The following is a 27,970-nucleotide window of genomic DNA, read 5'->3' as shown; positions in this document are numbered from 1 at the left end:
GGGACCAGAGTTGACCTGCTGCACCAATGGGGGTGCTGGACAAAATCCTGCTCTCCTATGCCCTGGCGAACTAAAGGAGAGCGGAACATTGCCATCAGGAGAGCCATGCTGCTGATCAGAGAGGAAGAATTTGCCATGACAAAAGGGATGTGCTTTCCAACATGGTCAGAAGTCGGGAAAACTTGGGCTCTGAATCCCACAGCTGAGGATTCCAATGGCTGGAAGGTAACATTGGAAAAATTCAGAATGAATATAAAATGCAATTTTTAAAACAATTAGGGTAATTATCCCGTGGGAGAGATTATCAAGGGAAGAAGCAAATTCAACATCACGTGGAGTCTCCAGATCAAGACTGGATGTTGTTCTGAACCATCTGATCTAGGACTGGGCTCAGTAATGTAGCAGGGAAGAAGAATTCCCACCACTCCATGTGCAGGAATAGCCAGGTGGAGTTCTCTGGCCTGCGCTGTGCGGGAGCATGGGCTGGATGATCAGAGTGGTGCCTTCTGGCTCTAAAGCTGATTTCCCCACCCCCATCTCTATGCCTAATGTGACCAAAGTACAGACGTTTGTGTCTGTTGATATCTGACATCAGAATCTGCGTCTTTCCTATAACATATCTAACAGAGGCATTTTTTTTCTGTCCAGGAAATATGCTAGAGCCCTCACCAGCCCCACCTTTTAAAAGCTTCAGATATAAAAACAATAGAAGAGGTATTGTAAAAAGGAGACTCCATCGGTTACGTTTCAACTGGCATCTGGAAGGCATCAGCTGCTGCACAGGCTGAAAGTTCCTCTTCGAATGAATTCTTGGGTTCCTGTTTAACTCATCTCTTGCATTTTCCTTGGGCTATTCTAAGAGACTCTGCTTGCAGCAAGGTTCTGATCACTGGTGAGCAGAGAACAAAACAATGGGAAAGTCCAACAGCTAAGTAGGTCACCAGTTAACAAGACAGAGTGACTCAGAAAGTTTAATTTTAAAACAGCAACCCCCCCCCTTTTTTTTTACATTATAGGTGTTTTAAATTTAACTGCAGGTCAAATAAAAATAAAAGTCTGTTCCATGGTTTTTTACCCTAGTGTTTGCAATAATGTTATTATAATCACTTATATAAAGTTTTAATAAATATTAATATTTAAGTCTTAGAGTAAATGTATTTTACTGTAATCTCTTCCCTAGGTGGCTGCTTGGAAGAATGTTATCATTGTTAATTCTTTGTACTACAGTAGTGCCTAGATGTCCCTCTCAGGAATCATGGCCCCAGTGTGCTAGGTGCTTACATACATCGTATAGCAGGGGTCACCAAATGGTCCTGTTACAGTCTTCCAAGTCCTTTCTCTTGGCATGCAAGCAAATGTTCAGTCTTGGGATGACATGTTGTGTTGTTAGTTTTGTCCTGCAAGTCTCTGGGCACAGGGAGTTGTGTGAGCAGCTGGCAGTTTGTTCTGCTTTGGTCTTTGATTGGAGTTAATTTGTGAGGCAGGTTTGCTCCCTGGGAACCAGGTGCAAGTATTAAGCTGAGGTTCCTGGGAGAAAGGATTGTTCTAAATGCTGTTTGTGACCACTGCTGTTCCAGGACTGGTGTGTGTCACTGATTTCACAGGAAGGCACCCTGCATGTCCCCAGACTCCTTCCCCTACTTAGCAGAAAGTGAACACATAAAAAGAAAATACAGTCCCTGCACTCAAAGAGTTTACAAATGACAAGACATAAAAGGTGGATGGGACAAATAAACAAGCTGGAGGAGGGCAAATGACTTAACAATAATAGGAGCATGTAATACACTAGATATGAATGCATACAGCCCCCCTGCAGCTGCCCAAATGAGTGTTAGGGTACAGTCTCTTACCACTGGCTTTGATCCAGGGCCCAGAGATGTCAATGGGAGTCAATACTGACTCCAGAGAGCTCTGGATCAAGCCATTAGCTCTGTAACCAAGGTGATGTGCTATCGAGAAACAAAAAATCTTCTTGTCGTGTTGATTTTGTTGGTATTTTGTTGGTATTGAATGCCGCAAAAATGTAATTAAAGTTAAAAATTATTAAAATGATTTCCCTTATAATTGCTGTTATACATAAATAATATCAACTTTAGCATATGGTTGACAAGCTTTTTTTTTTCCCCCCCAGGAACAATTCTGCATTCAGCCAAAGCCCAATTAAAATTAAAATCTTTCTTGTCACAATTAGTATTTCATCCCATTGGCTGACAAAACAGATACACAAGGCTGTCTTAATGTCGTTTAGCAATAAAACACTGTGCAATACCAGTGTTATTTATTCATCATGAGAACATTAATAGCTCCCCACTTATTCCTCTCCTCATATGTCAAAACTGTTGTTTTCTTTTGGGGCGAATTGTACATGGTGGCATCTAGTCACATGGCTGGCAGTTCTGATACTCCAGACCTGGATTGGCTGTGCTGTGTGTAATGCTAGTTTTGCTCTTGGGAATGTTTATTAACATGTTATGACCAACATAAAAAGGTCCCATTCTTCTATTTTTTAAGTGAATTTTGTGTTCGTGAAAGGTGCCACCCAGCTGCTAGGCCCAAGGAGAGCGGTACGTCTAGCCCTAGAACAAATGCAGAACAGGCATCAGTACTTCACGCTTCCTTGTCCATTATTATCTGTACTTCCATAGCATTTGTGGTCCCCATCTGCGATCAGGACCTCACTGAACTAGTTGCTGTCTGATTACATAGTAAGAGACAGTCCCTGTCATTGAGAGCTTACATTCTAAACAGACAGATAGTGAGTGGGAGAGGACACAAAGGCACAGTGGTTTGCCCACAGCAGGTCCAGAAGAGGGTGGAACCCATACGTGCTGTCTGTCAGACCACTCGACCATATTGCTGTTAAACTGATTTAGTTAAGGAAGTATGGTGATGCTTTGTTTTTGGTTTCAGAGTGACTTATTTTGGTTTAATTTAAACCTGTTCCCAGTTTCAGCAAAACTGCTAGAAGCCGTTCAAACCAAGATACAAGTGACCACCTGGTACACAATTTAACTTTGCTGGTGTAACTTTCTTGCGTAGACAAGCCCTAAAGTGCAGCTGGTGATTAGAGGGGAAATTCTTACTATCATATTCTTAGTCCTCTGAGCTTCATTTCTAGGAAGCACTTGAAAAGACAGAAGATTTGAACCCTAGCCAGACACTGCTATAAATGCAAAAGAGACAAAGCATTTGCAGAAGCTCACTACCATGGGAAAGAATGAAACTAAACTAGGTGAGTATTTTAAACACAAGCAAAGCAATTGGTATGAAACATTTCAAACAGCTCTGCATCCTCATCTCAAACCTTTCCAATCAAAACCATCTGCTCCGTATTAGTCAGTCCATATACATATTTCCCATTAACATTCCTGGCTCGCTGAAGTATCAGACTTTCCCAGTGTACTAGTTTATTTTAGTGACATTTTATTGATTGCATTGTTTTCCCCAATCATGCCTATGCTAAGTTCTTGGAGCTGAGTGCCTGCCATTCCCGCTGATGTCAATCAGCCTCTAAAAATGGCCGTGGAATTTACTCATTTCTAACCTCCGCACCAACGGAGCCGTTGGAAGTGGAGTGAGTCCAAAAGCTTGGACTTTTTGAAATTCAGCGAAGAGGGGTATTTTTTTGCAGATTTTCTTTTGCTGTTTTTCAACCAATTTAGAAACTGGTTGAAATATTTTTGAAAAGTCAAAAATTTGCATCCCGCCCCCCACCCAAATAAACCCCTTGCTTGTTTATGGGAAGCTCTAGTTGGGAAACTGGGGCTTTGTCTAGACTCTGGGAATTTGGGCCTGTGTAGTTACATCAACATGCCCTGGAGTAACTGGGGGAAACCTTTTTAGCATTGACACATTGTGTCTACACTTGGGGGATGCACCGCTATGTTGTTCCATAGGTGCAAATTTCCCTAATCTAGACAAACCCTAATCTAGACAAAGTGATCTGATGCAGTGTCTGAAAGTTCTCCTAGGCTACCTTGGTTTACTTAGGCTGAATTTACCTGTCTTTTGTTGCATCAGTTCCTGCCCCAGATAGCCTTTCTAACTTTTTTTCAGGTCAGGGTAGCATGTGGATCCCTCTGCTGATCATCCACTAGGGAATGGACCAAAGCAAGGGATTTATCTGCCAGCTAAGGCATGGTCTCCCTGTCATAGGCACAAAGAATTCCCCTTCCCCAGGAGCTACAGCAGCCTTTTGTGACATGCCCCCACTCCAATCCACTATTGACCTCACTCTTCTTGGGACAACAGGAAAGGGGAGAGATCCCTCCCAAGGCCTATGGTAGGGGAGGACTGGAAGACCTGTGCAGCTATGGGTTCTCTAGCCCTGGCCTTCCCTCTTACCTGATATCTTCCCTGGGCCACTGGGTTCCTCACCTGTAAAGAGCAGACACCCTCAGTGAGTCTCCCTGAATCCAACCCCACTTCACAGTGGAACTGTGCTGGTTGCATCACGAGAGGGGCTTCCATTGACAGCAAGGGCCCCCAACACACCTGGATGTGCAGCAGAATTACAGCGGCGTCCCTGAGATTCCTGACACAGTCTGAAACCATTTGTTCCAGGGGAATCGACAAGAAAGGCTTCCCATGAGGCAGTGTTGTTAGCATAGGGGAAAGATGGCCTTGTGATTAAGGCACTGGCTAGTGACCCGGGACATCTGGGTTCAAATCCTGGATCTGCCCCGGGCTCCCTGTGTGACCTTGGGCAAGTCACTTACTCTCTCTGTGCCTCAGGCTCCCATCTCTAGAATGAGTTTGAGTCTGTCTAATCTATTTGGATTGTTAACTCTTTGGGGAAAGGGCTGTCTCTTATTCTGTGTACGTACAGCACAAGGGGATCTTGTTTGAGGCTGCTAGGAACATGGGAAGGAATCTCTTGGGATGTGGATTCCAGCCCACGCTTATCCCAGGCAATGCCACCACATAATTTGTAGTGCTGTAATACAAATAATAATAATGTCAACAGGCACCACACATGTAACGTTCACATTTAGAAATGAGCGAAAGTTCCCAGGTTGGGAGGAATGGGATTATTTCCCCCCGAGCCACTTCTCCTGTTACTATATTGCGGCCAGTGTTGTATTAAGCCCTTGGAGAGGTCAAGAGACAGGCGGGGAGAGGAGGGGAGAAAGGAGTGGGTGCATTTATCTTCACTTCTGCTAGACATGCTCCCAGGAATTAGCCCAAGCTAGTGAAAAAAACAAAAACCTTTGAGATCATTTAGGTTCTGGACTAATTAAATGCTAAGGAGTTACAGCTCCTATTTCAACATATATGAACGCTTATTAATATTTATAAAAACTATTTCATAGCAATACATTTATAATACCTAAGAAATATATGGTACCATCCTTTTAAATAGATTTTTGTAGAACATTATTGTAACTGTGGGAGATGTTCTGCTCCATCCCTCTCACAGTTTAAATAATAATAATATGGATTTATTCTTTCAACATTTAGACAAGATTTCTAAAAAAAGCCCTCTTTTTAATTACCTTGCCAGTCTATCAATAAAAGACTGTGGGCAATGCAATTTCAGCTGGTGGAAGGTTGCATAAACTGCAATCAGAAAACTCAAGGAGTAAAAGTGCCTGTAGGCACCAATCTAATTGAATACAATATGCAGAGTTTGTAGCTCTGCTCATGGCATGGGCAAGTGTGAAAGAAAGCGGGGCTTGGGTTTATTTGGGGAAGGCCCTGTAAATTCAGAAATGTATCTGGAGTGCCCCTGAACTTCTTGAATCTGAAAAATTGGGAAGGACACTGTATACAAACAGGCTGTCTCAGCATGTGCGAAATTCACCTCCATGCAAGGTTGCAACACAAGGCCAGTGAACCATTTAAATACCACATAAGCCCTCAAAATAAGACCTACCCATTGCATGGGCCAAGTACCTGGTCCTCTGGACAAGGTGATTTGCATCCTAAATTTCTGGCACCACTTCACTTGGTTCCAGCTATAGATGCTACAAGAACAGCCTTTCTCATGGTTTCTCAGCTCATCTGGTTTCGGTGGCAGTGAGAAAGCAAGCTTATATCAGCATTTCACAACTACAGCTGTGCCATGAATTGATTTTCCAGTTTGCTTGCCTTGCCAAAATATGTTAAAAAACATTTGGGGGTCAAACAACACATTTCATTTTGAAAATGAAACATTTTAATTATTATTATTATTATTATTTATTATTATTGTTTTAGTTTAGTTTTCTTTCAGCTGAAACAATTTGGTGAATTTGACACAAATTCACAAAATGTTTTGGTAGACCAAGACCTGCATATATTTTGTGTGTGTGTGTGTGCAAAAAAATAAGTTTTGGCTGAAAAATGGTCCCCAGCTCTCTTCGCCACCTCAAAAAAGATTAGAACGCCATTCAGCTGTAAAACTGGGCAAGGCTCCAGGGAGAATTTTATTGCATCTGGACGGTTTTGTCTGTTCCTGTTTTGTAACTTGATGGAATCAGGTAGATATCTATCTGATCAAAGGCACCTTTTATCATGGAGTCTCCGTGCTGAATGCTGTGACTCACCAGAGTCAGGCACATGCCATGGGCTTGGAATTAATTCCTTGCTCTACTTTTCAGGGCCAGTGAATAGAAGTCTTCATCCCCATCAACCTTAGCATATGCTCTATGGACTCTAACGCCTCCAATGGACGGGAAGCCTCTAGCGCCGACACAGGCATATCATACAAGGTCAAATGAGATGCCCTGTTAGAAATTCTGATCCGAGTGGTTTCTAGCCATCAATTGTGAGGGGAGGGGAAGCTCTACAGGTGGAAATATCTGGGATGATATCCCATTAGTCATTTTACAGCCGGTGGCGTCTTCATTTAATGCAAAAGACGGCTTGCAGGTTAAAGGCCGAGCAGATGGCATCTCCAGCTAGGAATTTAGAGCAGCGGCTTCTACGCCAATTGATGGTGGCTTTATAACAGAGCAAAGCCTATTTTTCGGCATGCCTAGAAGCTAGATACAAGGAGGCCATTTAGAAGAGATCAGCTTTTTTTCATAATAATAATAATAATAATAATAAAAAAGTCCTTTTCCTCCCAAGCCTTCCAGGAAGTCTCTCTTTCCTTTTGAGATTAAAAATAAAGCAACAAAAATCTGGGCCTGTTTTAAAAAATTCCTTCTGCACATTTGCATCCAGTGTTTGGTTAACCTTCGCCAAACTTTCTCATCAGTGGTAATTAGGATTCCAAGTCTTCAAAATCTTTTCAATATTCCTTCCTTCAAAGTTAATTTGCTTCCTTTCCTTGCTTGCAGAACAACTCAATTAGAGGTGAAATCACTTTAAATATGCTCATTTCCACACTTACTACTTTATTTGATTATTAGATATTTATAAGATAGATGCTTTATTTTCTTTAAAAGGAAAACGTCACCCCCCAGCCCTCCAAGTGTTTCTCATCAAGTTCTTTGCCATTTCATAGCTGATTATTAGCAATACAGAATGAATGTCATTGCACAGTTGTTCGGGCACTGAAATCATTCACAAAGGGATATCATTGAGGGCCCATCACTTGCTATTCGAGGTAGACCCTTAGCACTTAGCAGATTAGTGCAAGAGAAAGGCAGGAGGTAAGGCCCCTCTTCAGCAGGATATTTAGGTATGGGCCTAACTTGAAGTACATGAGTAAAGCTTAAAGTTACGCACATGCTTACATAGCTTGCTGAATCAAAGCCTAATGCAGGGGAATGAGGTAGTTCAGGCAAAAGTGACTTTCCAGACTGGTATCTCTGATGCCATGGAAAAACAGCCCCTTCTTCCAGGCGGCAATCCGACAAATGAGTAACTTTAAGCACATGAGTAATTCCATCGGCTGCAAGGGTTACGCAGTGCTTATGTGTTTTGCAGGATTGAGACCTATATCACTGCATGTATTTTCTCATGCATCCACAGGAAAATCCAATACATAATTCAGAGCATTCTCCATGGTTTTTTTAGAATTATTTTCGTGTTGCATCACAATTAAAAAGAATGGTTTCAGAGGAGCAGCCGTGTTAGTCTGTATTCGCAAAAAGAAAAGGAGTACTTGTGGCACCTTAGAGACTAACCAATTTATCTGAGCATGAGCTTTCGTGAGCTACAGCTCACTTCATCGGATGCATCCGATGAAGTGAGCTGTAGCTCACGAAAGCTCATGCTCAAATAAATTGGTTAGTCTCTAAGGTGCCACAAGTATTCCTTTTCTTTTTAATTAAAAAGAATGTTCTTAAACTAAAGAGTGTTTTTTCTATTAAAAATACTTTGTCATGGGTAGGAGGTGTAAAATCAGGCTTAGCTCTCCTTGACACTCACAATATGCATATGCAAAGTAGGTGAAAACCTTGAAATATAGGGTTCCACATATATTTTTCTAAACAGAGCGTAAAATAATCAACCAAACAAAAACAACCCTGTCCACCACTTCAGTGCTCAAGAATGACTGTACAATAACAAATATCTATAGATGCAGGAACATCAATAATACAGTTGGTTTGGCTTGATTTTAAAAAAGGCTGTGCGTTGGAATGATTCAGCCTAGAATATTCACTGGGGATTAAATTAACCCTCATGTGGAGAACTTGCACAAAGCCTCGGAAGACATAGGGCTGAAGCAAGACTTAAAATGGCACCTAGTCCTTTTAAGGGCTGAAATGATACACAATGGTTGCCTAGGCCCTGTAAAGGCTGGATCTAAGCCTTATAGAATAATGCAACAGAGACAGGACCGAGAAATGATTCATATATTCCAGAGGAGGTCAAGTTAGTGATGTTGGCTGGAAATACAGGTTTGCAAGGCAAAATGGTTTAAAAAACCTCCCTACGGTATAGCTCTGCTCCTAAGTGTTTAAAGTGTGATTGGTGTGCTCTGTTAATATACAGCAGGGCCCATGGAAAGGTTAGCATTGGTTTTTTTGCAATCAGAACATTGCTATGTGGGTGACCTGCAGAGATTGTTTTTACAGGGGTATTGTACATCTATGTTTAATCTTAACACCCTTTAACCGTCCGCAACTCCCATCTGACTCTGTTTGTTCCTCTGACGCGAATCACCCGGATTATTCAACCCTTAATTTTTTCTAAATGTTTCGATGTCCCTAAAGTATTTCAGATAAGCTGAGCTGAGTTATAGATACAGGGTTATCCCTTCATTCCTTTGGAACATACTTTGGCCCACTCCTTGTCCCATTAGGTCAGTAGCCCGGGATGTGCAACATTCAGTAAAACAGAGCGTTTCAGAGCTTTGCTTTTCCATAGCCGCTCCCCCCAGAGAGGAAGGCTGGCCTTATGCTTCAGGCCCTGGACTAGAACTCAGAAGATCAGTGTTCAGCCTCTACCACCGCCACTAACTTTCTGAGTGGCCCTGGGCAAGTTCTTTAATCTTTGTGCCTCAGTAGCCCATCTGTAAAATGGGAAGAAGGAGAATTCCTTTGTCTGTCTTGTATATTTAAACTGTAACTTCCGTGGGCCAGAAACAAGCTGTTGTTATATCAGCGGTACGGCACCTAGCAGCAGGGATTCTGTTCTTGGCTGGGGCCTTTAGGTGCTAACATATTACAAATAACAAAAGGAAGAGCAGCAAGTTACAGTCTCTGTTTGCTGTTACAAGTTGTAACACATCACAAGAATATCATGCAGTGGTGAAAACAGAACTAAATATTTTGGAATAACTAGGAGCTGATGCATTTATCATTACAGTGTCCAATCAGCCTCTTGGGGGGTGGGGGTGGAGGGGGAGTCACAAACATCCTCTGGCTGGATCCATCTAAGCTCCTTTGTCACTGCTAGAGGCATCAGTGCCCTGATGCTCCCCACCCAAGGAAAATCCACTCAGATGGGATGACCCTCAAGACAGTCCTCAAGAGTCCATGGGGAAATACTGACCAGTCAAGACCCAGCAGGCCAGTTAGAGCACCTGGGTTAACCCTGAGGAGCATCTCCTCTGACCCAGTCTCACCCAGCTCTGCCCCTGAACAAAACCAGACAGCTTCTAAGTGCTGCAAGGAAGAGCTTGCCTTTGAAGGGGTTTTTTCTCTCTCTCTTTATTTAAAGGCACAGAAGCTGAATCCCGAGCTGCAAGTTTGTTACTTGCTTGTTTAGAGACTGACACCAAGTTGACGGCACATGATACCTCACCCCAAGCAACTTGCCAAACTTTGGTGAGTAATGTTGGGAACGCCTGCCGTATCACGGTTAGCCCTGAGGGGGGCCCTACCTCCCACATACCCCCTTGCAACAAGAATTCATTTTTAAGCATATTTCAGTTTTCAGAATCTTTCCGTGAAGCCCCTAGCAGCTTTTCTCATGGTTTTCAGAAGCTATTCTGACTTTAGAAAAAGTTTCAAACACAACAAAAGAGGGAAGGGGCTTTGACGTGTTTGAACTTCCTTGCCAATCCCCTCCTGACCCCTTTCAGTTACTCTCCTTGACACCACTGAACATGCTATAAGGCTCAATCATGGCTTAATAAATTATTTACCTGCTAAAAGTTTGATGAGTGAAGAGAGAAAAATGAAGAATACAGCACAGTGAGATGTTGCATTATTGACAAGTGAAAGAAGCTAATCGCCTAGTCACAGAAATCGCTAGATGAATGTGCCAAGCTACTTTTGCATCTTATTTGGAGTAGCTCTTTCCTTTAAAAATTAATGCAATAAAGAAGGACATGGGGTCTTTAACTCTGGATGAGCTTTTCTTTAGAGGGAGATGTGTTCTTCCTCTTCTTGTAAATAAATATATAAGAACTAAGTTTTGGTCCAGGGTGCCTACAGCTTCCAGAGAGGCACCACTTGTTAGATTTATGAATTAAGAAAATAAATAAATGAGAGCTAAATTAATTTTATATATAAATAAATATTTCTAGGTGATTCAAAACTGCAGGCAGCATTAACATTCTAATACTGGAATCCCACATAACTAGCTCGTAGCAAGAACAGAAACTGGCACAAATTCAATTTCAATTCATTTTTCTGACTAAGGCTGGAAATAAGAATGGGAAATACCTTCACCTTAATTCATTACTATTTCACTGTGTGAACTGTAATCTTGGAGTTATTCCTTACAACACCTTTAAGATAACTCTGTTCACTAGGGAATATTGAGTATTTCTATTTATGGAGCAATGCTGGAAATACATGTTACATATTGGTGTATCTACCAATGTAATATGATTATTAAGGACACACAATCTTATTTAAAATCCAGTGGGGCACCTTTACATGAATTAAGGTGTTATTTTCATTATGCCGCTTGGCAACTGCTAATATTGTCTTTACACAAATGTATATTAGATTAAACTGTTTGTTTGTTCCATTATGTATTTCCTTAGTAATCATAAATATACACATACAATGCTCTAGGGATACTAGCAGGCCATAAGATAGTATTACAGTGTACTTCATTACCACCAGCAGTGATTGAAATAAAGAGCCTTGGTGGGTAATTTAGAAACCTACTGGACCAAATAAAATTGAATGTTGGGACCTAGTGTATGTGGAACACAGAAAGTTTTGGAAAGTTTCTTTGAAACTTTTGCTCCCATCTCTTTAACCTTGATTCAGGAAAGCACATCATAACCTCATGCTTAAATCCTGTTGACTTTGGTGAGAATGAAGCAAACATATAAGTGCTGTCCAGAAAAAGATACTTTCCTGATTTTGTGGCCTAAGTCTCTTCTCCACCGCGCACCTTGAGAATCCCAATCAGCAAATGCATGGAAGCTTTGTTCCTTATTTTTATGTGTTTGACAGTAGCATATAGAGGTTCTGACGAAGATATGGCCCTACTGTGCTAGGTGCTGCATTACACATCGTAAGAGGCAGTTTGAATTACAAAGAGCCGCTAATTACAATTAGAGATGGTCAAAAATGGGGAAATTTTTCATAAACATTTTAGGAAAAAACGTGTCCCCTTTGTCATTGAAAATTGTCAACATTTGATTTTTTTCTATGAGCCGTACTTCCTATTGCGAGCTAGCTAAGAAAGGCCCAGAGTGGGAGAACGGAAGTGTTGCCCAGCTGGGGAACAAAGGCATGGAGAAATGAAGTGACTTGTACGCAGGGAGTCTCTGGCAGAGCCAGGAATTGAATCCCCATCTCTTGAGTCTTCGCCCAGTGCCATATCTACAAGAATGTCCCTCTGGAGGAGCAAAAATAGAAATCCAATTAAGCACTTTCTTCTTGAGGCCGGCGTGAGATTCCAGCTGAGTGACACAAGCAAGCAACAACGTTTCATAGTGTCCAACACAGTGTCCAAAACATCTGCACCTCGCCCAAAGGTAGTTTCGTTTTACCGGTTTCACCCTTCTCCGCTCCTCTTTTTGTCACATTGCTGTTCTTCAGTAGCCGGCCATGCTGGAGAGTAGCAGCCCGCAAAGAATAAAGTTGCAGGAACAGCAGGGGTGGTACAGGCTGCTCTGTTGACTTTACAGAAGTTATCTGCCGAGCATGATGGACCAGGACTCGAGGCCGTTACCTTTCCCGCTCTTGCCATTTTCATCACATTTGACAGTTTTGTCCCAGCCTCGTGGGCTGAGGTGAAAATCTGACAGTGTGATAAAGAGCACACCTCAGCGTCTAGGACATATTGCAATGGCGAAGCTGTGGTAATGGACCGCAAAGGGAAATAGAACCAATATCCAATCCTCGTGCTGCTGGTACCATGGCCTGTCCTGCAGAGACCTCAGGGATACACATTCCTGACTCCTGCACCAATGTTCCCACCAACGAGCCCCTCTGGCAAAGAAGAAACTTGCTGTATCTGTAAAGGATCTATGATGGGTGATATCTGAAATGGCATCAATCTTCATGAGTCAGGAGAGGATGGAGTGGTGTAGTCACAACTGAGTTATCCTGTCTTGCCTGACAAATGAAGACAAATGGCGTGACATCAGCTATTTATTTATTTATACAGTTTACAGAGTATGCATGAGTGTATGAGTGAGAGAGACAGCATGTGTGTCCTTACATACAGAATACATACTGGTGCGGTCTAACCGCTTTTTATCAGCATGAGCTTTGGAGAGCTATTTCAGAGTAGCTGTCTTCTTCTTTTGTATGCATCCCACGTAGATATCTCGATTGCTCAGCCATCTGGCTGCTGCTGCATCATCCAGAGGAGCAAGGTGTTGCAGTCCACTCTCCCACCTTCTAATTGTGCACTCCTCTACCACATGCACAGCCATCTGTATCACTGCCCTGCAGTCACACTGGGAAGCCTGGGCTGAGCCACATTTCCGCATTGTGGCAGTCACTCAGGCTGTTCCAGTCAGCAGCCTGTTGAGCCGAGGCCAGGTTCTGCACCCCAGGTTGCAAACAAGTGGATGTAGATCAGGGCTTCTTCTGAGCAGGGAGGTTCACAAACAATCCATGAATCTTGCTAGCTTCTGATGGCTAATTCCTAATTGGTGAGGTTGGGAGGTGAACCCAGAGCTTGGGATGGAAATAAACCTCTAATCTGCAGCATATTGGAAGGCTGGTTCTCCAGTCTACTGGAGAAATTCTTGGCTGTATAGAGGCCAGTACGGGGTCTGTGTGCCCTCTGCACAGGGCTGAATGTCTTTGGGGTCATTTGCAGAAGCTTCTAAAACATGCCCATTAGAGCTCGCTGAATAAATCATATTTTGAAATTTTTTGAATAAAAAGGGGACAGATTTCTCCCAGGAATTTTGGTGGAAAATGTTCCTGTTTTTCAACCAGTGGGATGCTCCTTGTTCTCTCTTAATGTGCAATTAACCAAGCTCTTTGAAAAACAAGGCCCATTTTTAAAATATCTACTTTGGTGCCTCTAAATACTACAGCCTCCATTTCACAGACCCCCTGCTTGCTACCACGTGGGTCTAGTACATTACTTTCGCTTTGGGACGAAAAACACCCCCACTCTCTCAATGGACAGTCTGTAAACAAGGAGAGGGAATTTATGAATACAGAACAAATATTTGGCTTCTGCCAGAGACACCATCAGCATTTCAGCAGAAAGAATTCAGTCTCAGTGACTCCCCTGTGATGTTAGAGAGGGGAGTCGATGTTTGTGCATCCTCCATATCACTGCATATTCAGTCTAATATTGTGCTATGCCTAAATGATACAACAGTGGTTCTCTGCCAAGATTTGATATGATGCCCTAGAACAGTATTTTGCAACTGTGGGAGGCGGTTAGGGAGAAATCTGCTTTCTGTGCTGGAGTGACAGTCTCATCTGAAATAACTTGGTGGAGCCAAACTGCTACTGTCTGACAACTGAACACAAAGGGAACGTTTTTCTGCAGGTGCAGTTTGCACTTCCAAAATAAAGTGTACATGCAAACGACAGCCCTTGTATGCCTTGTTACCTGACTTGCTCTGGCAGCAGGGTAGCTAGGAGTTGTGAGCATAAATGAGGGCACAAATAGGCATGTGTCAATTTTTAAAAATCTGGCCTAAAATGTTATTAAACATCCTCTGTGCTACAGCAAACTGCATCCTGCTGTAGAATCATAGAATCATAGAATATCAGGGTTGGAAGGGACCTCAGGGGGTCATCTAGTCCAACCCCCTGCTCAAAGCAGGACCAATACCCAATTAAATCATCCCAGCCAGGGCTTTGTCAAGCCTGACCTTAAAAACTTCTAAGGAAGGAGATTCTACCACCTCCCTAGGTAATGCATTCCAGCGTTTCACCACCCTCCTAGTGAAAAAGTTTTTCCTAATATCCAACCTAAACCTCCCCCACTACAACTTGAGACCATTACTCCTTGTCCTGTCCTCTTCTACCACTGAGAATAGTCTAGAACCATCCTCTCTGGAATCACCTCTCAGGTATTTGAAAGCAGCTATCAAATCTCCCCTCATTCTTCTCTTCTGCAGACTAAACAATCCCAGTTCCCTCAGCCTCTCCTCATAAGTCATGTGTTCCAGACCCCTAATAATTTTGGTTGCCCTTTGCTGGACTCTCTCCAATTTATCCACATCCTTCTTGTAGTGTGGGGCCCAAAACTGGACACAGTACTCCAGATGAGGCCTCACCAATGTCGAATAGAGGGGAATGATCACGTCCCTCGATCTGCTGGCTATGCCCCTACTTATACATCCCAAAATGCCATTGGCCTTCTTGGCAACAAGGGCACACTGCTGACTCATATCCAGCTTCTCGTCCACTGTCACCCCTAGGTCCTTTTCCGCAGAACTGCTGCCTAGCCATTTGGTCCCTAGTCTGTAACGGTGCATTGGATTCTTCCGTCCTAAGTGCAGGATCCTGCACTTATCCTTATTGAACCTCATCAGATTTCTTTTGGCCCAATCCTCCAATTTGTCTAGGTCCCTCTATATCCTATCCCTGCCCTCCAGCATATCTACCACTCCTCCCAGTTTAGTATCATCCGCAAATTTGCTGAGAGTGCAATCCACACCATCCTCCAGATCATTTATGAAGATACTGAACAAAACCGGCCCCAGGACCGACCCCTGGGGCACTCCACTTGACACCGGCTGCCAACTAGACATGGAGCCATTGATCACTCACTAGACACTCACTATAGTGAGAGTTTTGTCCAGTTCTGTGGTAACATCATGAACTCTAATGAGTCTGATTTGCTACTGTTCACTCTTCAGCATCAGCGGTACCTGTCAAATCCCTGGGCTGCCTCCCATTGTCTTTGGTAACCTTGCCCTCCGCACGCATGAGCTGATATGCTGCATTCTGCCCACCTGTGAACGTTTCAGCAACCTTCCATCCGAAGGCAATGCAGTAAGAAAGCGGTGTTCAGCTGGCGAGCAGATTCCCAATGAGATCTGTCACACAGTACTTGCTCACTGCTTTTTCTGGAATCTAGTTCTCCAAACTTATCTCCTTCTACAATCAGGGACTCCAAAGCCTAACAGGCTCCATACACTTCCCTGTGGCCTGTGCTGGACACACTTTCGATTTCAGCCTTCATTAAGTCAGGCAATCCACAGTGAAGATCTACAAGCCTCACAATGGACCTACCTTCAGTATTTTGTCTCTCCAGATGGAAGGAGCTATCAATCATCCAGCAGTACCTGACTCTAGGTGCAGCGAAGGCCTCTTACGTGGGCACATCAATCATACTTTGTTGTTTTCTGTTGTTTTCTGTATGTCATTTACTGTCACCACATTTAAAACACAAAAGCAAACAGTATCTGCTTGCTGGTGCATGAGTCATTTCACTGTTTGTTCCTTGTAGTTTTATTTGCACCAACTGACCCTTCTTTTAGCACTGCTGGCCATTAATCATCTGTTTCCCCTGTCACTCAGGGATTTGAGTCACACCTGGCAGATCACAGAACATATGGATTCTGTTTGAACAATAATATATTAGCATCACAGCTGAGCTTCCCGACGTGTTAGCTGTGATGGGGATACCTGACAGGAATTGGCTGAGAGCTCTCCAGCTCAGTTCATATATAGGCTACTGAGCAGCCATTAGATAGTAAATACAGACCTTGGGTGGTTTTCTGGTTAAAGCACTCGATTAGAACTCAGGGAAGTTGGATTAAAATCTCAGCTCTGCCACAGGCTTCCTGTGTGATCTTGGGTAAGTCCTGTAATATTAGAGCTGGTAGAGAATTTTTTTCATTTTAAAACATTTCAGTGAAATCAACCAGCCAAACAAAACATTAATTTTTGTCAAAAATTTCCTTGGAAATATTTTGGATTTTCATTGTTTTTTAATGAAAACCTGAAAGCTTTTAATGGAAATAGGGGTTTTTTCCAATGAAAATGTCTGTTTAATCAAAAAGTCATTTTTCTTATGACTGCTCCTTAATCTCTTTGGGTCTCAGTTTTCCATGTATAAAGTGGGGGTAACAATACAACCTTAGTGTATCTTTGAAGCTTGATCTGCCTCATAAGGCTACATCTACTTTAGGAGCTGGGGAAGTGATTCTCTGGCTCAGGTCTCAGGTCTCACCGAGCTAGCGTGAGTTGAAATAGACATGTGGCCGTGGTAACACGGGTGTTGGCAGTGGAGGACAGCACAATGTACACAAGCAGGGAAATCACACCCCTAACTCATAGTAGCCTTACAATGCGATTATCCCACCTAGCACGGTGGGCCTGGATCTCAGCTGGGGACTTTAGGTCCTTCCCTATGAGGAACAACAGTGGGCTGGATTTGAACCAGCGACTTGAGGTGAAAGGCTCTGCAGTCCCTAACCCAGCCACTTTGAGTCTGATTCCTTACAAAATCAAGGCTGGGGAATGTCTTCATGCATGAGCTAACTCTGCCTCGCTTCAGCAACGTAAAGACAAATGGAATTATATCTGTTACTGTTCCCCGTCACTGGTTTGGTGAGCGATTGACCTGTTTTGGTTATTATGTAACCATCACGAAAGCAGGGCTCTCTATTATTTATGCTAATAAGAAGCAGTAGGCGATACATTTAGATTTGGGCTGTTGGGGGAACCGCTGGTGGGGGGGGCGGGGGGCTGTGCTCAGGGAGCTGCGTCTTTCACACACGCGTGTCCTGAGTGGCTCCCTGAAGAGTGGGTTCTATTCCATGGGAGAAAATTGGAGTCCTCAGCTGACGTGAGGTACCAGAGGCGCGTCTCAGCACTGCTGAGGAAATGGCCTCGAGGTGAATTCGCCGCTGGGCAGAGGGCTCACAAGAAGTGTAGTGGAGGGTAAACACTTCTCACCTGGGGAATACGGACTTCGGTTTCGGTTTGCTGACCCACTTCTTTTTTCCACCATTACGCCCCTGGGGGCAGCACGAGAGGTCACAGGGATGAATTTCACAGTTCAAGTGAGAGAGCGGTTCTAACGGCAATGAATCACAATACTTGTGCAGACTATACAGGCACATCAGGACTGCATCCGGATACTCTCACATCCTGGGATGATTTACTTTAACCGCCACCCTCTCCTTATTTTCAGGAAATAAATATCCAACCTCATTTATATTCGCACTTCCAAAGTGAATCCAATCCAAATCAAATCCAGATATGAGCTGGGCAGAAAGCCAGTTTTCTGCATGGAAAAAAAAAAAATCTTAGCTTTGTGCCGGGCCATAAAAGTGAGGGAGTCCTGGATGGTACTGGCTGATTTTTTTTTTTTTTAGTCAAAATGATTTTTTCAGAGAAAAATGGCTTTTTGAATGCTCTTAAAATTTCTGCAAAAATGTTCGGTATTGGTGACATTTTTCTGGCTGTTTGATGAAACAATTCACAACAGAAACATTTTGATTTGGTTCACATAGAATCTAAATGGAAATGGTTTGGTTTTCTCGTTTCATGTTTGTTCTCTCCTTTCCCTTTTGCCTACTGGAAGAGGTGGGAATAAAGGAGAAAGAGGCTGGAAGCAATAAAACATTTCCATTTAGGTTCTAATTGTTCTGTCAAAAATCTTATAATTCTGCAAAAAATTGAAATTTTTTTTCTCATTTAATTAAAAAATGTTGTGGAAAATAATTCCCTTTCTTGGACCAGACCTGGCCTTGGACCTGCGTTAGGATTGTCTTAAATTGTGAGATTGCAGATGTTTGTGTTGGTCTGGGTCCGTCCCTCTCCCATCCTGTCCAATGTTACAGCTTTTCTGTGTCCTGCCCATCACTCTCTCATGACATTGCTTGGAAAGGAGTTAATGCTAATTGCTCGTGTCTGTATGTGTGTGCACGTGTTTGCATGCACTGATGATCCTTAGTTATGTTTTGTTTTCATAGAGACAACAGGAACACAGGGAGACTGCAGACCACATTCTGAGAAATCTGGATTCCAGGAACAGAGCAGCTCTGGGGCAAGACTCTATCAATATTTAGCAGTGCTCATAGCATACATTTAATTGAAGCAGTCAAGAGGATATAAGGAGCAGAGGGCTGGGGAAGAATTATTCTCTTGGTCTTTACAGATTCAAATTTATATTCAAATTAACCCCCAGCTCAATGGAGTCCCACTAATCCTTTTACAAAGGCTTGATGTGTTAATCCCAGCCCAGCACTAGTCTAGTGGCTGTTTAAACAGTTACCTAGATTAGTTTTCATATTTACAAATAAATCCTGTCTGAAGTGCAATTTAACTTGGGGGTGACTTCTTGCCACCTTTAAGAAGCAAATACTTCACAAGGGATGAGAGAAAGGTAAATCTGCGCATTGAACTTCAAGGTACAGCCTTGCGAACAGGCTAAGAATTGCTTAATGAAAACCCGGAAGCAAATTCTGAGGTTGGCTCTCCATCCACGGAGCACAACATGGCATTTCACAACCTTGGTTTGTGCCATACTGCTTACACAGTCCATCCCATTATACAGCTCTCTGGTGCAACACGCTTTCACTTGATGCTTATTATGCTGTCCCTTCACTTTCCAGCAGCATCAATAAAATGTATTTAAGGCATATTTTGTCCCTTTCTTTGCATAGTGCCTAGGAGCCCTGGTCTTGGCTCAGCACCCCATGGTGTCAGGCACAGGACAAACACAGAGTAAAACATGGTCCCTCCCCCAAGACCTTCTGTTCTTAGTCTCCTTTGGGAGTTTTCCCTGGAGAGGAGACAATCTGGAAGGAAATTTGTACCAATGTTATGCTCCTTCTCATGTGCAACAGGATTTAGGCTTAACTTGCAGAACTATTGCAAAAGTGGCAGATAGCTGGTGCCAGTGTTGAAGGATGAAAATTGAGAGAGTTTGTGAAAAATGCCGTGGTGAGAACTTGAAGACTCAGGGAATTGGTAGTAAGACGGATGCAGTCGTTTGTTTGCTTCTAGATTTCTGGCTTGAATCTGACTCAAGCAAGTAGCCGTGGCTGCAAGTCACTACCATCCGATGGCCGTTTGGTGACAGTTGGTTGGTCTCAGTCCAGTTCTTAGTGGCTGCATGTTCATGTCACAAAAATCTCCACCAAGTTGGATCTGATTTTGTAGCATTTTACCCGCTATAACGGGGTGTGCATACCCACACTGGGCAAGATAGAGTTAACTCCACCTTGTAGGCGGCGCAAGTCCCGCCCCTCAGACAGTGCTGGGCATGCTCCAGCTGCTACCACAGTATAAAAGGGAGCAGTCCAGCTCATCCTTGGTTGACCACCAAGGAGAGAAGACACTTGGTGGAGGCTTCAGGCCAGGAGCTGCTGCAGCCACGGACTGCAGGAGCCTGAGGACCCAGAGACCAGATTGGTGACCTGCTACCCTCAGCGAGTGGCTGGGAGCCGGAGTTCCTGGGACTTAACCCCACCAGGAGCCCGGGGCTCCCGATGGCACAGCAGCTGCTACCTCGGGAATCACGGTAGGAAGTGGTCCAGCAAGGCAGGTGGGTGGTATCTACCACCCGAGCAAGGTCAGCATGTGGCAGTAGGAGTCCCTGGTGACTGGGTGACGACTGCCCCTGTTGCTGACAGGGCCCTGGGCTGGGACCCTGTGGAGAGGGAGGGCTCTACAGTGACTGCCACTTGCCCCCAGGGGCAGCCCGCTTCCCTTACTCCAACTGCTAGCCCACACAGCCCTGATCCCCAGAGCCGTTCTACTGACACCCAGTCGCCAGCCCACGCAGCCCTGACCCCATATTGACTCTGGGCTCTAGGCTGTGCTGCTTTCAGCCGAAGGACAGTCTGGTAGACTGTAACCCCAGTGGAATCACACCCCACCCCAAAGGAGGATGGCGTGGGCATATCCTGCGACACCCCCATTTTGCTCAGGTGTGGGTGACTGCACTAGGTGCTGGGTGGTAGAAAATCAAGCCCCAAGACTATAATAGATCCAAGAATGCTCCCAGATCTGTTTTAAAGGGAGCAGGTGCCTTTCTGTTATTAAGTGGTTAAGGATGCCATCACACCCTTCTGGTGTCTGTCTCTCCTTATCAGCCACTGAGCCGCCCAATTCCAGCACAGAAACTTTGCAGCCACCTTGTTTTTTAATTGACTCCCATATAAACAGTAGATGAGACGAAGTCAGGGCGATGTTCGTAGTGGTTCGGGCTTTGGCTGGGCTCGCCCTGGGGCGCGTGACAGCGGGCGCTTTCCAATACATTGGATACACTGGAGGTTTCCCTGCCCAGCAGGTACATGCCATCCTTCATTCCAAACAGCCTTCTAATAGAACGCTGCAACGGACTCCAAAAACCCCCCTAAGCTAATCGCCCATCAGTGTCCAAGTACATGGATTGCAGGCAGCCTCCACTATTGGAGAAATAAAAGGGGAATTATACAAATAGGCTACCATAAGTTTTGGCTCTGGCATATAGCAGAAATGGGAATCAAAGCAAGGAAGAGAGAATAAGAGAATGCAGTGGTGTTAGCCAGTAATAGCTAACAAGTGAAGTGGTGAAAGAGTGCATAGATAGACTGTGCTTCCTCTGTTGATTACCCATTATCTTCCATCAATACATTGCTAAACTGTTATCACTAAATTATCCTGCCTAATACAAGGCTTTACAGCAGGCTGGTATGAAATCCATTACGGTCTGTCAAATCACTTCCCTAATGGGAAAAAAACCCCTATTTATCTCCATTAGATTTTGGTCAGATCCCTTTATCTGCTACTTTTACTAACTCCTTGTCATGGAATCGGGCTAATATAAAATGACAAAGAATCAATTAAAGTGACATACAAATGGGTGAGCTGAATAAACCCCTATATCACCCCTCGTTGAGCTTGTTAATGAATATGAACTCTGAATTATTTAGAGGGGTTGTTTATTATACTTTCAACCACCCATTGATTGTGTTTTTGTTTTAAAGTAGCTTCCTCTTCCAGTAATGTTTCCATACATACAGTTCAGGAGACCTGAGGTCATTAACCTCAAGACTAGCTTTCCTCTCCCCTTAGGGAAGGAAAACTCCAGGTAGCTTTCCCCAAAGCATGCCACGGAGAGGGAAGGCAACGTTTGCCACCTCCTGCACCCAGGCACTCTAGCAGATCAACACGACAGCCAGACAAGGCCCTGTGGAACCTCCAGCCACGCCCTGCTCCATGGCTACACTGGAGTCAGAAAATCCTCTGCTGGGAATGTCCCCAGTGGGATTTCCATAGTGCTGAGAGGGAGGTAGTGGGAAAGAAACAGCCTTTGCAGAGCCCTTGGGGCCTAGGGCTGAATATGGGGATATGCATCACCGAGGAGGCTGCTCCCTCCTGTCCACAGCTGCGATGGTGGCTGAGCTCACCTTCCCTGTGGGAGTGGGAAATCTAGGTGATGTGACCTGGCCCAAAGCTATTTCTGGTCACATTCGAATGGTAGCAATTTCTGCGCCCCCACTAATAAACTGGGCATTGGGATCTAATGATATTGGATCCACCCTCGCATTCGGTTTTAGTTTTGCAACAAAACAACTCTTGTCTGACAAAGACCTGAAGCTAAGTGCATTCTTTTGTCCATCTCCATTTCAAATAGATGGTTGGCAGCCAGAACATGGTAGCTCCCCTTCACAGCCTGGTCTTCCTGTGGTGGGGGTGGAGGGTTGGTGGGAATGTGGCTGAAACCAAAGCAAATGCTGAACCATTAACTGTTATGTCTCGCTTCTACATTTCATCTTCCGCTTCTTCCTTCCAGCAGCAATACGCAGCACAGAGGGGACTTGCGTGGATCAAGCCAGCCAGCTACAGAGTGCAGCTCGGAAAACATCCTAATGGAATTGTTAATAAAAGGAAGAAAACATCAGTGTCAAAGTGGCAACTCTCCCTTAACTCTTCTCACGTAGTGCAGTACGGCAGTGGCTATGTTATAACAGTATCCACTCTACTGAAAGGTCTACAAGCCCGGGACAGGGGGAAGGTGCCGGATAGTGGGGACTCTTCCATCCAGCAGAGGGTAGTAGTGCCTATGGCATTAATAGAGAATAGGAGCAATCAGACTCGTTATGGAAACGCCTCGCTTTGCAAGAGAGGGAGCAGAAGGCTAATTCAAGATCTCGCTGCAGCAGTGGGAGAGCGGTTCGTTGCTCTTTCGAGGCCCGGCACCGTGTGTGGTCATTTCCACCTGCGCAAAGTGGCTGTAAAAGGCTGCTCGTCCGAGGGTTCGCTGTGGTTTGTTTTTGGAATTGTTCGAGGACTCTCACTTGGGTTGCAGCACGAGACAGTACTCGTTATGTGTGATCATGAGCACTTAATGCTTGCTGAGGAATACGGCTGCTGAGGAAAATGCTTCGATGTTTTCTGTCCATGTTGGGTTTTGATTGGCGAGGTACATGGTGCAACAGTCTACAAGTATGTTGACAAAGGGATCCAATGGATATAGTGTACTTTGATTTTCAGAAAGCCATTGACAAGGTCCCTCACCAAAGGCTCTTAAGCAAAGGAAGCTGTCACAGGATAAGAGGGAAGGTCCTCTCATGGATTGGTAACTGGTTAAAAGATAGGAAACGAAGGGTAGAAATAAATGGTCAGTTTTCAGACTGGAGAGAGGTAAATAATGGTGTCCCCTATGGGTCTGTACTGGGTCCAGTCCTATTCAATATATTCATAAATGATCTGGAAAAGGGTAAACAGTGAGGTGGCAAAATTTGCAGATGATACAAAACTACTCAAGATAGTTAAGTCCCGGGCAGACCGCGAAGAGCTACAAAGGGATCTCACAAAACTGGGTGATTGGGCAACAAAATGGCAGATGAGATTCAATGTTGATAAATGCAAAGTAATGCACTTTGGAAAACATAATCCCACCTATCCATGCAAAACGATGGGGTCTAAATTAGCTGTTATGACTCAAGAGAGATCTTGGAGTCATTGTGGATAGTTCTCTGAAAACATCCACTCAATGTGCAGCAGCAGTCAAAAAAGCCAACAGAATGTTGGGAATCATTAAGAAAGGGATAGATAATAAGACAGAAAATATCATATTGCCTCTATGTAAATCCATGGCATGCTCACATCTAGAATACTGTGTGCAGATGTGGTCGCCCCAACCCCAAAAAGATATATTGGAATTGGAAAAGGTTCAGAAAAGGGCAACAAAAATGATTAGGGGTATGGAACGGCTGCTATATGAGGAGAGATTAATAAGACTGGGGCTTTTCAGACTGGAAAAGAGACGACTAAGGGGGGATATGATCAAGGTCTATAAAATCATGACTGGGGTAGACAAAGTAAATAAGGAAGTGTTATTTACTCCTTCTCATAACAGAAGAACTAGGGGTCACCAAATGAAATGAATAGGCAACAGGTTTAAAACAAACAAAAGGAAGTATTTTTTTCACACAACACACAGTCAGTCTGTGGAACTCTTTGCCAGAGGATGTTGTGAAGGCCAAGACTATAACAGGGTTCAAAAAAGAAGTAGATCAGTTCATGGAGGATAGGTCTATCAATGGCTATTAGCCAGGATGGGCAGGGATGGTGTCCCTAGCCTCTGTTTGCCAGAAGCTTGGAATGGGCGACAGGGGATGGATCACTTGATGATTCCCTGTTCTGTTCATTCCCTCTGGGGCACCTGGCACTGGTCACTGTCAGAAGACAGGACACTGGGCTAGGTGGACCTTTGGTCAGACCCAGTATGGCCGTTCTTATGTTCTAACAGTCACATTGTCTCTCTTATTAGCGTATGGCCTTGTCATAAATATAAAGGGAAGGGTAAACCCCTTTGAAATCCCTCCTGGCCAGGGGAAAGCTCCTCTCACCTGTAAAGGGTTAAGAAGCTAAAGGTAACCTCGTTGGCACCTGACCAAAATGACCAATGAGGAGACAAGATACTTTCAAAAGCTGGGAGGAGGGAGAGAAACAAAGGGTCTCTGTCTGTCTATATGCTGTTTCTGCTGGGGATAGACCAGGAATGGAGTCTTAGAACTTTTAGTAAGTAATCTAGCTAGGTACGTGTTAGATTATGATTTCTTTAAATGACTGAGAAAAGAATTGTGCTGAATAGAATAACTATTTCTGTCTGTGTATCTTTTTTGTAACTTAAGGTTTTGCCTAGAGGGGTTCTCTATGTTTTGAATCTAATTACCCTGTAAGGTATCTACCATCCTGATTTTACAGAGGTGATTTCTTTACTTCTATTTACTTCTATTTCTATTAAAAGTCTTCTTGTAAGAAAACTGAATGCTTTTTCATTGTTCTCAGATCCAAGGGTTTGGGTCTGTAGTCACCTATGCAAATTGGTGAGGCTTTTTATCCAACATTTCCCAGGAAAGGGGGGGTGCAAGTGTTGGGAGGATTGTTCATTGTTCTTAAGATCCAAGGGTCTGGGTCTGTAGTCACCTAGGCAAATTGGTGAGGCTTTTTACCAAATCTTGTCCAGGAAGTGGGGTGCAAGGTTTTGGGAAGTATTTTGGGGGGAAAGACGTTTCCAAACAGCTCTTCCCCAGTAACCAGTATTTGTTTGGTGGTGATAGCAGCCAATCCAAGGACAAAGGGTGGAATATTTTGTACCTTGGGGAAGTTTTGACCTAAGCTGATAAAGATAAGCTTAGGACGTTTTTCATGCAGGTCCCCACATCTGTACCCTAGAGTTCAGAGTGGGGGAAGAACCTTGACAGACCTGTTTACAGAAAACAACTCCAAAGTGTTTGCCATATGGTAGCAGACCACTGGTGCATCTAATCCCTAATCTTGCCTCTCACAGCAGCCAATGCAGGATCATTCAGAAGAAATGTTTTATGATGCTATCTTTAGTGATCACATGGACTTTTTTTCCTACACTGTGGCGTGGCTTGCTGCTCTGTAATTCCTAGAATCATCTCTAGCTCCTTTGTATCATTCCCTGAACTTATGTGGCTACATGTACTGTTGATGGTCGGGCCATACAATTAGCTTGCCCATCTTGGCGTTTGTTAACTTGGGTTTGTTAACCCAGTGTCAGTGGGTCCGTTTGCAGAGTAAGGTGATGAAAGGGGACAGAATCCAGCCATGTGCAGAGAAGCTGCATTTCATTATATGGGTTCTAAATATTAATGCCATGAAGGAAGGCAGGCCTGTCACCAACACCACTAACAGATTGATGGGCAAGGCCTCCCTTGAGCCCTCGGTTTGGTGTGGGGGAGGGTGCCCTAAATTGAGCAGGAACATGGCTGAGCAATGTCCTGGGATGATATTGTCATAATTCAGGGGCATGGGAGCTATAACAGCAAAGCTTCTGGTAGACAGCTGCTAAAAAGAAGCAAGGCTAACGAAAGCCTCTGTGCATTAGCCACATCACTATGATCATTGGCATGGGTGGCGGGTGGACCCCCACCCTTCTGGACGGCTAGCCCTGCGGTCCTGCTCCTACTGCATGAGGCCCTGCACTCCACAGCAGGAGCCCTGAGCCCCTTTGCTCCCCCCAGCCCTGTGGCCGGAGAAGCTCTGGGCTGGCCAGAACCCTGAGCCACCCCCACTGCCTGCTGCTGCCAAAGGAGCCCTGGGCCAGCTTGGCCTCAGTCCTGGGCTGGCCCCAGCTGGCTGACCGACCCAAGCCCTGGGCTGGCTGCCCAAGCAACCCGGAGCAACCCCAGCCCTGGGCTGGCCTGAGCAGCCTCAGCCCAGTGTCCCACAGCAGCGACTCCCTGGCCTATTATACCCACCACCCAGGGTAATTGGACTCTTTAATTCCCGGTTTATTGCTATGATTGTTTCTTTCCCACAGGAGACAAAAGCCATGAAACCCAATGGGCGTTCTTGCTTCACATGTCTCCTCACAGATCCAAATCCACGCCTCCCAGGCTGTCCCCCTGCCCTATTTCAACTCCGGCAAAGTTTGCTCTTCTCTGAGCCTTGGATTTCTCTCCTTGGACATTCATTATGTGCTCCAGCAATTCCTGTGGACTGCGGGTTCCTCAGAGAGGGAATGTTATAGCCTTTCCCCCCGGTCTGTTTTGCTATTTGCAGAAAAAAGAGACCCCTCCCCCAAAAAAAAGACTTGGCCAAAAGAAAGGTAGGCATGAGGAACAGTGACTAAGAGAGAGGAAGGCTGTTTCCTAATCGCAGAGCTGCCCCTCTGTTGTCAACTCTCATTCTTTCATGGTGTCAGACTTCAGACTTTAATTTCTAAACTTCGTCAGCCCTCTGGGCCTGGGCTGATTTGCTTTTTTCTCCTTGTGAATTTCTAAGAAATCTCAACTTCCCCAGCAGAAACTTAATCCAGCTCAAAGTGTGCTCATTGCCTGCCATTGCAATGTATGAATAATGGTGTAAGCAGTGTCAGGATGAGCTCCATCCTGACATCTGGTGGTGAGGTGTGGCAAGTTGTGGAAAAGAACGTCAGGGGCTGATCTCATTTGCATAGGCACACCCACCCCGCCTAGAATGAGGCCATAGCTGCCCAAATGGTCACTTTGGCTGCTGTGGGATCCCCAGTGTCTCTGTTATTGGGGCAGGAAGAATAAATTGTTATTACCCTGATTATGGGAACTGTGCTTGGAACTGTACTTGGCCTTTTGTTTTGATGGAGGGACTCACCCTCAACTAAATAGCACTTGCTAGGCAAGGGTCATGGGTTTTAAAACTCTGTGACTGGAGAGAGGCTGGGGATGAGTATTAATACTTGGAAGCATGGTCCCCTGGGTGAGGGCCTTACATGCTAATTGCACTTCCTCCTCTCTCCACTGTGGAATATCAGAGCTAATCTTGATTCTATTAGGAGTCTAGTTACAGGCTGCTGAGCTCACTTTGGGCTAATGGTGCACCAGTACTGAGGTTCCCCTACTGCAAGCTGAATTCACCAAAGAGCTCAACTGACTAAGGGCTGAAATCACTGAGTGTTGTGTTAAGTAGCGGGGGAGCCTGAAGATATATTGTGGAGCAGTTTGTGGGACGGCTGGAGTGCCTTGTGGACAGGCTGGTGGAGCAGTTCGTAGGACGGTGGCAGCTGCTTGTGGGACGGCGGGAGCTGCTTGTGGGCCGCAGAACTGAGCGAAGGAGTTCGTGGGGCGGCTGGCGGAGTGGAGCAAAGCGAAGGCCTATGGAGCTGTGGGGCGGTCAGCTTCAGATCATGTAAGGTGCCTCTTACCCCCGTCCCATCTCCACCCAGGTTGGGAGGTAAAGCTCCGCAGATAAACTTTCGAACTCTGGGGCTGCCCTGGCCAGGGACAGAGACTTTTGGGTCATTGGACTTTTGGGACTTTGGGTGATTTGGGGTTGCTGGACTCAAGAACCAAAGG

The sequence above is a fragment of the Eretmochelys imbricata genome, chromosome 19 (genome assembly GCF_965152235.1).
Source record: "Eretmochelys imbricata isolate rEreImb1 chromosome 19, rEreImb1.hap1, whole genome shotgun sequence".
In the NCBI taxonomy this organism is placed as follows: Eukaryota; Metazoa; Chordata; order Testudines; family Cheloniidae; genus Eretmochelys; species Eretmochelys imbricata.
This window is presented reverse-complemented; position numbering follows the sequence as displayed.